This window comes from Schistocerca americana, chromosome 2 (assembly GCF_021461395.2).
Source record: "Schistocerca americana isolate TAMUIC-IGC-003095 chromosome 2, iqSchAmer2.1, whole genome shotgun sequence".
NCBI lineage: Eukaryota > Metazoa > Arthropoda > Insecta > Orthoptera > Acrididae > Schistocerca > Schistocerca americana.
In genome coordinates this window covers 383256723-383270531 of record NC_060120.1, presented here as the reverse complement: position 1 = coordinate 383270531, position 13809 = coordinate 383256723, and the positions used below count along the sequence as shown (strand labels likewise).

Genomic DNA, 13809 nt, shown 5'->3' with positions numbered 1-13809 from the left:
GAAGCAGTAATCGAAACTCGATTACAGCACGCTGTTTCTCAAGCACCGATATAATTATGTTACACACTACTATGGCCCACCCTACAATTCGAAGGATGCAAATATGTTAATGAGGTTGTTTTATTGAAAAAAAAAAGAATTGTCACATTAAAAATCCGGACGCACTACTTTTCAGCATTCTCTCATATTTCATAGAATAACAGCGTTGCTGTGACCATGTGAACAGTAATGAAGAACTGGATCTTTCCTCAAGTGAGAGTCTGTATTTTCACAGTATATACTTACATGGTCTGTTCTTTCGGACATGTCCGAAATTCTCTTTCTAGACGGCTGCAGGTCATCAATTGTGTCTGTTCTTTCGGACATGTCCGAAAGAACAGACACAATTGATGACCTGCAGCCGTCTAGAAAGAGAATTATATTAATACCTTCAGCTGCTGACGGGCGTTGATGTATAGCAACGGGGACAGGTGAAAACGTTTGCCCCGACCGGGACACGAACCCGGGATCTCCTGCTTACATGGCAGACGCTCTCTCCATCTGAGCCACCGAGGGCACAGAGGATAGTGCGACTGCAGGGACTATCTCGCGCACGCCTCCCGTGAGAGCCACATTCTCGCCTTTATGTCCACACATTACGTTCTTAGTGTCCCTACCCAACACACTCATTACTCGTGGAAGACATTCTTACCAAGGCCCGTAAGAGTTCGAGTAATATGTGTGCATCCGCTCAGAAGAAGGAGATCATGGCCGGTATTACCAGAACTATATGTTTATATGGATATGGTGTCTGTTCTTTCTACCTTGTACTCGTGTATTTGTCGTACTGTACTGCATACTCGCGAGAATTAAAACCGCGTTATTTGCTAGTGTTCCAGATGCTGCAGTTTTAATTTCCAACCAAGAGGGTAATTTCAGCTGAGCATCCAGATCTACTTCTGTCTGCGGCCGGTTTCCGTCCTCTCTCCAACTGAAAAACTAGATTTCACGTGAACTACCAACAAGTGCAGCACGGACATAATTATGAAATGCTCGCGCATCAGAGGCGTCTGTAGCGAGCTGACCGCTGGCCGAAGTGACTGAGGACGTTGTTTGCTACTACAGGTATACTAAAGGGACTGCCTGCACTACGTTTGCTGCGCGCTATGGAATCCTTAACAGGTAGGATTGACGGAGGACATCGAAGAAGTTCAAAGAGGGGCAGAGTAGAGAGTGCCATGGGCGTGATACGCGAATTTGGTCGGCAATCATTACTACAACGGCATTTTTTGTTGCGGCGAGATCTCTTCACGAAATTTCAATCTCCAACTTTTTCCGCTAATGTGTTAATATTTTGTTGGCGTCCACCTACAAAGGGAGAAATGATCATTGTATGTACGTAAGAAAAATCAGAGCTTGCTGTTTTAACTGTCCTAAAGAAAGACAAACTGGCCCAAACAGGCTGTAATATATTTATTGTCCGTGCTATTAGTTAAAATTCGACCGTCGGACATTTTCAAAAATGTCACTACATACGTGAAAGCACACATCGTTTCTACGTGCCTTTACATATGTACTGAGTTCTTTGCAATATGAAGCTTGAGGCTTGCGATAAGCGCTTTAAAGTGGCCGATGGTCGATTTTAGCTAATAGCGCAGACAATAAACATATTACGGCCTTTTTGGACCTGTTATGTTCAGATACAGTGTTACTAGTGTCGTTTAAATATCTGGGCATAACATTGCAAACTGTGATAGGGAAGGCGAATGATCGACTTCTGTTTATTGGGAGAGTTTGAGGAAAGAGTGGTTCACATGTAAAGGAAACGGCATATAGGATGCTGGTGCGACCTATTCTTGAGTACTGCTCGAGTGTTCGGGACCCGTACCAGGTGCAATTGAAGGAGCACATCCAATCAATTCAGAGGCGGGCTGCTATACTTGTTGCTCGAACAACAAGTGAATGTTACGGAGAAGCTTCGGGAACTGAAATGGGAATCCCTGAAGGGAAAACGACGTCTTCGTGGAACACTATTGAGAAAATTTAGAGAACCAGCATTTGACTCTGACTACTGAACGATTCTACTGCCGCCAACATACACTGCGCGTAATAACTACGAAGATGGTTTACGAGAAATTAGGGCTCATACGGAGGCATCGAGATAGTCGTTTTTCCCTCGCTCTGTTTGCGAGTGGAACAGGAGGGAAAATGACAATAGTGGTACAGGGTACCCTGCGCCACGCATCGTACGGTGGCTTGCGGAGTATCTATGTAGATGTAGATGAAAATGTAGAACGTTTCTTTCTTAAGTCATACTGAGGCTATGGACCGCACAAGAACAAAATTCATTTAACCATTTTTCCCCGCGCTGTTCGAGAGTGCACCTTTGGCGTAACAGCTTGAATGTAGTTCGATAAACCCACTGCCAGGCACTTAACTGTGAGTTGCGAAGGTAAATGCACTAGACTAGGTACGTGTGTTCTGGTTACCAACAGAGAGCGTACTCCTTAGACACAAAGTGAGTTTCCGTGACCAACGAGGCAGGTTTATGGCAAGGACGACGTGACGTTTACTACTATTGATTCGGAAAATATCATGTGAATAGGTACGCGCTTGTGGGCGTTTTGCTTTCAGCCGCTCCCGATTGTTAACAACCTTTTTATGGCTTCCTCAGGTCTTTCCGAAGTAGAGTTTAGTTTGAATGACCGCTGCATATTTCACTATTACGACGTGGCTCGTCAAACACATTGTAAAGTGGACGTCGTAATAGTGAAATATGCAGCTAGACTTTATGAAACTGAAATATGGACATTAAAAAGATAACTAGTGTGCAATTAAGTGAAAAAACTATCAACACAGCTTAATTATAACAATGATGCTTCATCTTTATGTAAGTACAGATATATTTTCGACAAATGCTGCCTTGCCGCTTACAATTGTCCCACTTGTATCTGTTTAGTCACCAGCATACAATATTTTTGTATTTATACAGTGATCTCCAGCAATATAAACATGTACATGAATGTATAAATACCTGAGGATGGGCACAAGCCCGAAACCGGTCGTGTGACAAATAAATAAACTTTTATTGTGACTGGTAGCGGAAATTTTTCTACATCCTATAAAGGAACAGCCACGGAGTTGAACAGCATCCACTATGGATAAAATGTACTTGATCGTAATTACTGACGTGGACAATGAATATCAGAGCAATAGCTTATCTGTGGCATATCTAAATCATTTGGGACTTACGTAAAACTATCCTAAACAAGAGGCGCCAGCGGATAATTACTTAGCATTGTATCAGTAATGTACGTAACAAACTATAATGAATTGCTACTAAACTGTCTAAAGAGGGTGATAAAATACGAGAAGATGGGTGTTTATAACATATTAAATTCAACTGTCATGTTTATAAGATCACGACGCTATAAATAACATTAACAGAACAAGCTACGGACAAATTTAAAAAATCACTATACTGTAGTTCCTGTGTTACTCTGAATTATAATGTCAAGTTCCTTTGGACATGCAATTCTGAATCATAATTCAGAATAACACAGGCACTGCAGTATCGTTTTCATCCGCCGACACCGGGCAAGCGACTTGCAAATCAAATGTTCCACCTGTACGGGAATATACATAATCGATGTACAAGTAAAGATTGTAGACGCATGGTTGACGACATACGGATGCCTGAGTCCGGTCGTGAGTCGTACACGGATAGTCAAATTGTAAGGCGACAGCTCGCGATAAGCGGGAAATCCGGGTTCGTGTCCCGGTCCGACACTAATTTTCATGGTCGTCATTCCATTCTCCAATTGATGGTTATCTTATTCGCAATTACGAATAAATTTTATGAATTACAAAAACAGTATGGAAATGATTGTAATTAATATGTAACTTACGAGAATTGTCCAGAAAGTAATGCAGCGCATTTTTTTTCAACAATTCTTTATTGAACATAATGAGATTTACATTCACGAAAGAATGGTGTTTTATCTACACATCCCATTTTTCCACGTAATCTTCATCCCGTTGTATGGCCTTCCTCCAGCGCGAAACAAGGGCGTGTATGCCCAGTCGGTACCAATGCTTGTCCTGGCGGAGGGGGCACACTTCCTTTGTTGATTGACAGATGCAGCGTCAAATACCGAGTCGTAATGCGTCTGTCCTCGCCAATTGCAACATCAGCTCGCTGCAACATGTAAGGTACGGCAGCCGTAGATGGTCTCCGCGACCGTTGTAAATCGTGGAGCTCGGCTGAACCGCCTGCTGGTGACCTCACCCTCCTTCCCCAGCGACTAACTGTACTCCTGTCTACAGCAGATGCTTCGTAGACTTTGCACAAGCGTTTGTGAATATTCCCCACAATTTCTTTCTCTACAGTGAAAACTTCAATGACGGCACGTTGCTTGTAACGTGCAGCATCTACAGACCCCATTTTGAAACTGTCCTACAGCTACACTATCTCTCGGAAGTGACGTAAACTTGGCGCTGTGACGTATAATTTTATATATATAAATTATGTTTTCGGTGCCTACAGTGTCACGTCTTTCAGTGTCACACAATTTTTTGTTTTTAAAGGGGATCACTTAAATCTATTTCCATGGGTTCGCCCCTCAAATTTCTCTCTCATATCACAAAATTGTCGTATGATGTAGTACAAACTGAAAAAATAAGTTCCTTTTAAAGCACAGTTTCGTATATAATTTATATTCAAAACCTTACACCTGTGTCACAGAACAAATCCTATAACGAGAATATTTTACACAAGTTTAAGGGAAGAAATGCTTCCGATAATTATTACAATATTTAAAGAACATCAAAATATGAACAGGCTGAAATGAACAAACAGTACATGAGACTATGTTAATCAGTTCAACTGTAGAAAGCTAAGGAGCATATTATTAGCAAAATGAGAAATATGCATAAGTGAAATGCCAAAATGAGCACTTCTCAATTGGGGGTAAATCAAAACAATCAGAATGGCTGAAAGAGAGCACAACAACATGAGCCATAAACGAATAAAAGCTTAGCAACTAAGCAAAAAAGAGAATAGGCAAAAACGAGATGCCAATAAAATGAGAGCTGGCCGAACTCCGTCGGCACTTATATACGGTTGCCCTCGTGGCGCCACCTCGCGGCCCGTACGCAACACGCGCGCCTGCGACCGCAATGTACTCTTAGCGCTCGCGGCGGCGTCTAGCGGCCCGTACGCAAGTTGTGCGATTGCTGTCGCAGGTCGACCTTTCATCTATGATGTTACAGCGCGCTCACACAGGAGACTTCAAGTAATACATACTAGTACGGCCGGCACGGTAACTAAGCGTGTTCGGTCAGTGGGTTAGCTGCCCTCTATAACAAAAAAACACTGAGTTAATGGATCAACGACGAACAGGTACGGGTGTCTTGCGACGTCCGCACCGAGCACGAAATCGAACAAACGAGATTTTAAAAAAGTACGTAACGTTGCGCATTCATAGCATTGTTTTCTGCTGACAAAAAAATGCGTTGCATAACTTTCGGGACAACCCTCGTACTTCCGAATTCACTCGTTTGCAAGTCCAATAATCTAAAACAAACTGATTACGAAAGTTTTGTTAATTTATTCACTAAATAGCGCGTCGCGGGATTGAGGGAGACAGTGCAGTCGTTGTCGTAATGCGGAAACGCAGTGATTGGACATCATTGGCTTTCGGACCAAGCGTGAAAGCATTTTCGAAATGGTTAACTTTATAAGCCGTTCACGTGCCGCCTTGGCTAAGGTATACCGCGCCTGGTAAAATGGCGCTATCCAAAACCGGCGCCGAAGCAACTGTGATGCATGACGGGCCTTAGATGACAGGGATGAACGACGGTTGTGGAGATGTGTACGGGCGAACAGACGTGCAACAGTTGAGCGACTGCCAGCGCAGGTGAACCAGGGGGCTACCAACCGTTTCACCTCAACGACTGTTGAGCGAACGTTGCTGCGTATCGGCTTCCGCAACAGGCACTTTATCTATGCAGCGATGCTCATTGCTGGTAATCGGCGGCGAAGGCTGGAAATCGCACACCAGTATTGCGATTGGACGTCCACTGAGTGGCGATAGGTGGATTTTTCAGATGAATCACTCTTTAAGCTCTATGGACAGATGGCCATTTGAGTGCAGGGTGTAAAATGTCTGAAATCACCCTGCAACTATCGTCGAAGGGCATTCCTCGGGTGACCTCGTCATTCTGTAAGTATGCTCCTATTCTTGAGGACTATTTCCATTTCTACATGCAGTTTTTTTTCCTCGGCACGATGGCATCTACCAGAAGGACAGTGCAAGATGTCTCACAGTTTAGAGTTGGAAGGGCACCAGGATGAGTTTACCGCGCTCTCTTGGCCACAAGACTCCAGAAATTTAACCCAATCAATAATTAAATGGTTCAAATGGCTCTAAGCACTATGGGACTTAACATCTGAGGTCATCAGTCCCCTAGACTTGAACTTCTTAAACCTAACTAACCTAAGGACATCACACACATCCATGCCCGAGGCAGGATTCGAACCTGCGACCGTAGCAGCAGCGCGGTTCCGGGGTGAAGCGCCTACAACCGCTCGGTCACAGCGGCCGGCCCCAATCTAGAATCTATCAGACCATCTCGAATGGGCTGTTCGCGCCATCAACCCTCACCCGAGAAACCTAGCGCCCTTGGCCACGACACTGGAGTCGACAGGGCTCCACAACCCAGTCTGTACCTTCCAGAAACCTGCTGACACTCCTCCTGCATGTCTGCGTTGGAAAAGGTGCTTATCCAAGCTATTGACAGGTGGTCACATTAAGGTGAGTAGACAGTGTTATTTATATTATGGTATAAATAGCAAGGAAAAGAGAAAACGGGGATTTCTGTTTTTTTTTCCCTTTCGTTGCAAAACACACTCGCTTTTGACAACCACCGACCATCAGGTGACGAACAGCTGCTTACCTGTCTCTCAGTGTATTAAAATTAACAAGGAGTCTCCAGCAAAGTGACGCTTGGGCTATACAATAAAAGTGAGCTTAGAACAAAAGGCACCCAAGACTTGTAGTTCATTCGTTATTCAAATTTTTTGGCAAATTTTAAGTCGTTGCTGACCCCCTATGAAGGTGGTGAAGAGCGATGATATTACACGATCTCAGTAACGTCGTCCAAATCCCTCTGGACGTAAGGCATGCATTCCATGATAACCATTTGTTGAGGTAATTTACGTATCACATTCAATCTCGCCTAAATTTTCAGAAATATCTGTACAGCTTGTATCTGAATGAAGCTGCAAGAAGCTAATATGAAAGAAAGCGTCTGGAACTCGCGCTATGACAATAATCAAACACCAAACAAAGAAAGTATTTAGAAACAAGATTCTCTAAAATTTCTTCCGTATCGCGAAAAGATGCAACTTCTGTCTGTCTCTCTCTCTCTCTCTCTCTCTCTCTCTCTCTCTCTCTCTCTCTCTCTCTCTCTCTCTGTGTGTGTGTGTGTGTGTGTGTGTGTGTGTGTGTGTGTGTGTGTCTTTCAAAATTTCGTGCTGTTAATTAACTTTGTTTCATATTTCAGGGAGCCTCTCTCGTGTACAGTGCTCGCTCTGTTTCAAAGTGCTTTAGTTGGGCTGCCTTTTTTCTCTCTTTTCTTCCTGGTATTTCTGTTATATGTTCATATATAAGCTCTCGTACAAAAAGTATTTTAATTGACCTCCTTTACTTTGCTTTCCCTGTTGTACCTCGCGTCATAACTGCACCTCAAGCGATCCTCTCCTTCCGGCATTTTGCCCACTCGACGTACAGCAGTTGAGAGCCTCCGGCAGATTACCAGAAGGTCCAGTTTATCTTAAGTACCTGGCCATTGTTGGTAGGATTCTGCCACTTTAAACACATATTATTAGTAAAAAATGCAACGTTTTATTCCAAACAAAGGTTAATAAAATGATATATAGCTGTGAAGGATAACAAAAAAAATCTGAATGCTCGTTCCCTCCTTTTCACGAAATTATTAATTTCCGGTGATCGCACATAATATACCAACGTAAGTAACTACAAGACAGCTACAATATTTAATACATTGAAAGTATTAGACATTTGAACCACAGGAATCTGTAATAGAATCTAAAATACCATCAGGACAAAGGGTCACGTCGATACTGGACGTGTAGCTTGTAAGATAGGAGGAGAAGGGGGGGGGGGGGAAGAGGGGAGGAGGAGATTAGTGTTTAATGTCCCATCGACAACGAGCTCAGTAGAGACAGAGCATATGCTCGAATTAGGGAAGAATGAGGAAGGAAATCGTCTTTGCCCTTTCATAGGAACCGTCCCAGCATCATTTTCCCGTAGCGATTTAGGGAAATCACGGAAAACTCAAATCAGGATGGCTGGACGCGGATTTGCACCGTTGTTTCCCGAATTACAGTCGGGTGTAGTAACGACTCCGCCACCTCGCTCGGTTTGTAAGATAGGGTACAGATGGATGCGTATAGTCCCTCTGCTTGAGACGAAGGATAAAGTTACATAAAGCATGTTTTAAAATCACAAAGCCAGAAACTGAAACAACACAAGGAAAAGAACAAGCACGTAACCTCATGACAAAGCGTAAATTTAGCGAAAAAAAAGTTGCAAATCAGGTCACAAAGGAATGACAGACAGTGGCAGCGAGCTGACGTTGATCAAATTAATGGGTAAATTTGAAAATTTGTGTTGCACTGGGATTCGCAACAGCGTCTCCTAGTTGCTAGGTAGAGGGACGGACCACTACCCCGGCCAGTGATCCCTTCAGTGCGGACGCGCATCAGGCTCGAACTCTTACGGGAATCGGCGAAGTACCGCGAGTAATGATGATAATAGACAAGGGGCACTACACTCGTAGTGTGTAGATAAGGTGAGAATTTCGGTCTGACGGGAGGCATGCTGTTCCGATGACCACTGTGTCAGGATGAAGTGGTCAGCGCTTCTGCCTAGTAAGCAGGAGACCCAGGTTCGAATCATGGTCCAGCATAAATTTTCAACTTTCCCCATTGATTTAAATCAACACCCGCTCGCAGCCAATGTCTAACATTCCATTGTGACTTGATTCATAGTGGCTGCTGGATCAAAATGGTATTTTGACATGACCAAAGGAGCAGACACCACATTTATATATACAAAGCTGTGAAAGTTTACAGTGAGACACACACACACACACACACACACACACACACACACACACACACACACACACACACACACACACACACAGAGAGAGAGAGAGAGAGAGAGAGAGAGAGAGAGAGAGAGAGAGAGAGAGAGAGAGACACACACAACTGGGTGGTCTTCAGCACCCGTACAAAGTCCCAATTATTACACAGTCCAGTTGTTTTACACAGTCCAATCTAGCCACAGTCACAAATGATGGTGATGGTGGTGATGATGATGATGATGATGATGATGTTGATGATGATAATGAAATCATGAGGACAAAACAAACACCCAGTCCCTAGGCAGAGAAACTCCCCAACCCGGCCGGGAATCAAACCCGGGACCCCGTGATCCACAGGCAGCAACGCTAGCCACTGCACCACGATCTGCGGACGGTGAGGGGGAGGGAGACTGTGGAGGGAGTGAGACATGAAGGAAGGAAAGAGCGTAACGAATCGTTTCATTGTCAGCTGATTTATCAGAGACGCAGCGCTAGCACAGTTGTGCAAGGATGGGAAATAAAATCTCAAAGAATCATCCCATCAGTTACCTGGACTTATTTGAGGAAGATGTGGAACACCTGGCTCTCATTGGGGAGGCACAGATGGCAATTTGGCTCGTCTTGAGTACACTTGGTTCACGAAAAAAAATAAAAAACGCAGAATCCTTAAAACACGCAAACAATGGAAATTTCTTCATAATATTGATGCAATATTAAAATTGCAGCACTCAACAAGTCTAATAGCAAAGGATAGCCGATCTAGAAACAGCTATAAAAGATTAGAAGTAATTACGACTGAGCCTTAGCACACCACTTCTGACGATCAAACATAATTTACAGTGAATCCAGTTATTATCTTTTATTGCTAATGTACCTTGATTAGAGAATACTGATATGAAAAAGTCACATGAGAATAAAACTATGAGAAGGAATTCGTGAATAGAAAGACGTACATCTATAACTGTTCTAAGATTTAACGTAAACAATACAAGTTTGCGATGTCTTTAGTTTTCAGTGTCTTATACACTGAAGCGCCAAAGCAACTCGTATAGACATGCGTATTCAAATACAGAGATATGTAAACAGGTAGAATACGGCGCTGGGGCCGGCAACGCCTATATAAGACAACTAGTGTCTGGCGTAGTTGTTAGATCGGTTACTGCTGCTACAATGGCAGGTTATCAAGATTTAAGTGAGTTTCAACGTGGTGTTATAGTCGGCAAACGAGCGATGAGACACAGCACCTCCAAGGTAGCGATTTTCCCGGGGGAAAAGTGGGGATTTTCCCGTACGACCATTTCACGAGTGTAGCGTGAATATGAGGAATCCGGTAAAACATAAAATCTCTGACATCACTGTGGCCGGGAAAGATCCTGCAAGAACGGGACCAACGACGACTGAAGAGAATCGTTCAACGTGACAGAAGTGCAACCCTTCCATAAACTGCTGCAGATTTCAATGCTGGGTCATCAACAAATGTCAGCGTGCGAGCCATTCAACGAAACATCATCAACATGGGTTTTCGGAACCGAAGGACCACTCGTGTACCATTGATGACAGCACGACACAAAGCCGTACGCCTCACCTGGGCCCGTCAACACTGACATCGGACTGTTGATTACTGGAAACATGTTGCTTGGTAGTACGAGTTTCGTTTCAATTTGTATCGAGTGGATAGATGTGTACAGGCATGGAGACAACCTCGTCAATCCATGGGTCCTGCATGTCAACAAGGGACTGTTCAAGCTGGTGGAGGCTCTGTAATGATGTGGGGCATGTGCAGTTGGGGTGATATCGGACCCCTGATACGTCTAGCTACGACTCTGACGGGTGAAAAGTACGTAAGCATCCTGTCTGATCAAATGCATCCATTCATGTCCATTGTGATTTTCGAAGTTCTTGGACAATTCAGCAGGACAATTCGACACCCCACACGTACAGAATTGCTATAGAGTGGTTCCAGTAACACTCTTCTGAGTTTAAAGACTTTCACTGCCCACCAAACTCCCCAGATATGAACTTTATTGAGCTGATCTTGGATGCCTTGCAACGTACTGTCCTCCACCCCCTCGTACTCTTATGGATTTGTGGACAGCTGTGAAGGATTCAGGGTGTCAGTTCACTCCAGTTCTACTTCAGACATTAGTCGAGTCCACGTCACGTCGTCTTGCGGCACTTCTGCGTGCTCGCGGGGGCCCTATGCGATATTAGGCAGGTGTACCAGTTTCTTTGGCTCTTCACTGCATATCTGAAGGAATAAACATTTCTGACAATCTACAGCCGTATTAAATAGACGAATTGTATTCGCAAACTGCGAAAACGATTAAATATCATCTATAGAGTTTATTAGTGACACAAGAAAGTTCATGCCGGAGCGTGGCTGGAACCCAGCTTTCCCGCTAAACACATACGATCGCCTTAACCACTTCCGAAAAGTACAACCTTTGCAAGCTTGTATTCCATGTCAAGAAAGGCCAAAAACGACGATAATTATATTGTCTCTCCGTGTGCGGAAATCACATTGAGTGTGAGCACTAAGAAACGTAGGCGTTGTTACATAAATAGAGGCTAGGACCGATCCGGCAGGCGTGATCGGATGGCTGAAGTGGTTAAGCCGACTCACCGCGATAAACGGGAACTCTGAGTTCGAATCCCGCTCCTGCAGAAATTTTCATGTTTCACTAATGTACACATGGGTCATTTCTACGAATTAAAGAAAGATAGACTAAGTGGAAAGAGTTCTATGGTCAAGCTCTCGATATTAATTGGGTTCTTAAAGCGTACAACTGCGTAATACTGCTGTGAACTCGAAGATGGCTCTGAGCACTATGGGACTTAACATCTGAGGTCATCAGTCCCCTAGAACTTAGAACTACTTAAACCTAAGGACATCACACACATCCATGCCCGAGGCAGGATTCGAACCTGCGACCGTAGCGGTCGAGCGGTTCCAGACTGAAGCGCCTAGAACCGCTCGCCCACTCCGACCGGCTGTCGTGCAGTCATCAAAAGTACACGAGTGGGCCTTCGGCTCCGAAAGCCCATATCGATGATGTTTCGTTGAACGGTTCGCACACTGACACTTGTTGATGACCCAGCACTGAAATCTGCAGAAATTTGTGAAAGGTTTGCACTTCTGCTGCACTTCTGTCACGTTGAACAATTCTCTTCAGTCGTCGCTGGTCCCGATCTTGCAAGATCTTTTTCCGGCAGCAGCGACGTCTGAGCTTTGATGTTTTACCGGATTCCTGATATTCACGGCACATTCGTGAAATGGTCTTAAGGGAGAAACCCCACTTCATCGCTACCTCAGAGATGCTATATCCAACGCTCGTGCGCCTACTATAGCACCACTTTGAGACTCACTTAAATCTTGATAACCTGCCATTGTAGGGGTGATAGTCGATCTAACAACTGCGCTGGAAATTTGTCTTTTGGAGGCGTTGCCGACAGCAGCACCGTATTCTGCCTGTTTACATATCTCTGTATTTGAATACGCATGCCTATACCACTTCCTTTGGCGCTTCAGTGTAATAATTACACATTCACTGTCCAATTAATCATTAAAAGCATTACAGAGTGATTTCCCGGATGCGAAATTTTGATGAAAATCAGCACGTTTTACGACTTGTAATTCGTGCCAACTCGTCTATTTACATTGTGCGGCAATTGAGGGCACAGACCTTTCTCATATCATAACATTCCACAGACTGATTAAAATGGCTTCCCGCAGCCTCTCTTTGATAAGTTACAATAATTAAAACTACATTTATTTATTGTAGTTCACAGTCATTTTACAAAACACCATTAAACAATTACATTTCTGATTAACTGAACAGTGAAGGGAGCTTCTTCTGAATGTGATCTTTTAGACACAACAGCAATCACTATTTAATTATGCTGTCTAGTTTTCCAAATTACGGTATTCTATTTCAGTAACAACTAAATATGAATGCCGATTACTCCGAAACTAAATGAGGGCAGTGGTTGCTAATATATTTTCAATATTAGTTGTATAACTTCTACCGTCTTTTAGATTACTTTTTATCTATATTATCAGGAAGTCAGCAATCAGGTATATGTCTGAGTATGAACAACGATAACGAAGTTTTATATCACTGATGTTTCATAAACAGAACGGTTTTTAGGTAAACCAATTACACTTATGAGTTCTAATTAACCAAAATAATGTAATAGATAATAAAGTTAAGTTAGGTTGGGTTAGACAGAGCAGCAATCAGTCGTAGAATTAAGTTGCTTTAATATGACATTTATAGTCAGAACGCAGATCAGATTTCGACCTGTGTCAGGTCATTATCAATTGCTGCTCTATCTAACCCAATTTAACCACAGTCGTTGCGTGCACCCACCCCATGGAGTGCAACCTGAAAATTAAGTTAGTTACGCTGTGAGTCAAGATTTGAGAGCATTGGTACTGTACACATGCCATGTAAATGATATCGAAGATATTTGCAAAAAAAAGCAACTGGCTCGCGATTTCTAAAGTGTAGCTGCTCTTTTACAGGTCCCTTTGAATGTACCTAGCCACTCCTACACTCCGATTACCTACTCTGTAATCACAAAAATGGCTTTCCAGTTCAATACACAAAAAGCCAAGGTTGCGAGACTCCCTTTTCGTTTAAATGACGACTAGCT

The 13809-nt window shown here is 43.4% G+C and overlaps 1 non-coding gene across 1 annotated transcript; it reads right to left on the bottom strand.

The window, feature by feature from the left end:
• Window positions 1-481: 481 nt before the first annotated feature.
• Window positions 482-556, bottom strand: Trnat-ugu. The gene has a single exon. It is a non-coding gene; the product is annotated as a tRNA-Thr (tRNA).
• Between the last annotated feature and the right edge of the window lie 13253 nt (window positions 557-13809).